The sequence below is a fragment of the Loxodonta africana genome, chromosome 4, assembly GCF_030014295.1.
Source record: "Loxodonta africana isolate mLoxAfr1 chromosome 4, mLoxAfr1.hap2, whole genome shotgun sequence".
In the NCBI taxonomy this organism is placed as follows: Eukaryota; Metazoa; Chordata; class Mammalia; order Proboscidea; family Elephantidae; genus Loxodonta; species Loxodonta africana.
This window is the reverse complement of record NC_087345.1, coordinates 150757813-150760401: the sequence shown is the minus strand read 5'-3', so window position 1 is coordinate 150760401 and position 2589 is coordinate 150757813.

Sequence of the window (2589 nt, the reverse complement as noted above, 5' to 3'; positions counted from 1 at the left end):
CTTATGGCAGGATACGAATTATGGATCTTGTTACTTTTGTTGAAATAGATGTAGACAAGTTTCCCAATTTAAGGCAATCTCATTCATTCCCTATCGGGTTAAAAGGAAAAGGCATTTATCTGTCTGTTGAACACTGGAATGGGGGAGGGAGGGTGTGTGTCTCTGAATTCTTGAGGCTGGTAATGGATCAAACAACAGAAGAAAATAAGGTGAGAAGGGATTTCCCTTGTTCCTGGACCTGTGACCACCCAGGAGTTAAAGTTAAGAGATCACAGGTAATTTACCCCAAAATTCAACATGGCGGTTTCAAAGTTATTTCTTCATTTAAGTATGACAAGCAGCTAGGGAGCATAGAAGACGACTTATGATAAAGAATATCTGTCTCTTTTTTCCCCAATCCATAAAATATTGATATGCAACCTCTGTTTTAAAATAAAAATTTCCGCTGAAAGCAGAATTTGAGTGTGCTGGTAACCGTGGGCCAGCTTCAGATATAAAGCTTCACCAATTACCTTTTATGAGCTCATTCTAAAAGCAATTACTGGCATACCCGATGGAGTGAGCAGTTCAGATCCCACTGGAAGTAAGAGAACATAAGAACTATGCATTTAAAATCCACTCTATTCACAATGGATAACTTTAAAAATATTATTTATACTGCAGATATGTTTTGGGTCCACCAGATGATAATACTGTCAGTAGAAAACCTATACTTGAGAAGGCAATTCTATTTAGAATTGAGCCTGTGACATTTATTTTAATAATCCTAAATATTTTACAATACTTCAATTTAAATTTAAAAAATTAAAATTAATGTTCTTAAAATTTATGATTTAAAAAATAGTGTCTCATAACTACATTTTCATAACTAGTATACCTCATTCCTTATTTACCAGGAGCATCACTAATTTGAACCAATATATAATCCAAGAGGGAATATTTGTAATTAATTATTTTTTATTTTGTCCTTTAAAATGATCTCCCTTCTGTTTTTTAAAAAATTAGTTCCTAAACTTTCTCAAGAAATTTACTACTATTTTTCAATATAATGCTCTGGCCACAAACAAAATGCTAAAATGTTAAAAAAAAGATAATGTAAATTAATCGTGGTAACCAGCCTTAGTAAGATGATTTTCAAGTATATCGATTATCATTTAATATTCTAGGACTAGTTCTCCTATATCTAGGGGAAGGATAAAAATGGTTTCAATATTTGAGAAGTTTGAAACAGATTTCTCCATCTTCTCTTTCTGAAATCTAAGTAACCTCAGAAATCTTAGTCTCACCTTAAAAACCAATCCTTATCTTACCCATGTTTGAAAAAACATTTTTGAAAACGTGAGAAATATGTTTTCCCTGCATAGAAATGCATTTTATAAGGACGTAAGCATGAACTGAAAAAAATCCAGTATATTCTCTATAGACCTTTAACTTCACAATTGTCATAGCAGAGTCTACATAATAGTAGTTTGTGACCATAACTATAAGGGCAAAAGTTCTGTCACTTGTCCTTGAATTTATGAACAGTTTTATCTCTATGAATTGCCAAAAAAGGAGGTAGAGACTAGAACTCACAATTTACTTAAAACATTAAAAATATTCTTCTTAACTTCTCTTTCATGCTACATTCCGTAAGTCTACCAAATAGGCAAATTTAAAATCCCCAGGTATTAAATACCGTAGAAGCATGTCTGATAACAAGGTCTTTGCCAGGGTGATAATGGTATTACAAGCATTTTCAATCAATAAGTTTCTGTTCCGTAGTTAACAGAGGTAAGCAATAAATCTCTAACTTAATCCAACCAACATCGCTGCAAAATGCAAAAAGCTCTATGAACGGTAGATATTAAAATTTTTTAAAAGCACAAAACCACAAACAAGCAGTTCTAAAAGCTCTTCATTCTGTATAGTCTATACAAACAAGATTATAGGAGATAAAAAGCATGTTGAGAAAGAAAAAAAAAAAAAAGCCCCAGACATGCATTAAGCTAGTTTGACAGCTCCATTGTTCAACCCGTCCCATTGTCAGACCCAAAGATGTATTCAGTGCTACAATGTCTGCTAGCAAATAAACAAAAGACTACATTTTTCAAAGCAGGATGTCAATTCTATCATAATTCTTTCTCCACTTCCCAAAAGGTCAGTGGTGGCTCATTCTTGGTAGGTGATAGAACCATAACACAGATGCAGGAAACAAATATTTGCTTTCAATACACAGGAACCCAGGACGCCATGTGTGAACAGAGGTCTTCAAACAGGTACACATTTTGGCAAAGAGGATAAAGTGATCCAAACCTGGTAGCACAGAAGGACTATTTAGGTAGGCTAAGTCCAGATTAGAGCGGTATTTGGAACACAAGTCTAATATGGAGTCTCCTTAGCTCCTTTTTCGTTGATTATTCCATGCAGAGTGCATAATAATGAAAGAGGCTTAGACATTGCAAAGGAAAAGACAAACCAAGAGCCAGATTCGGAGCCTTTCTCATCCACTGACCACTCACAAACAGCAGCAAGCAAATACATGAAAAGCTTTCAAAAGACAACTCGTACAAATATTACTCGCACACAGCAGCCCCTTTCCTTTCTCTC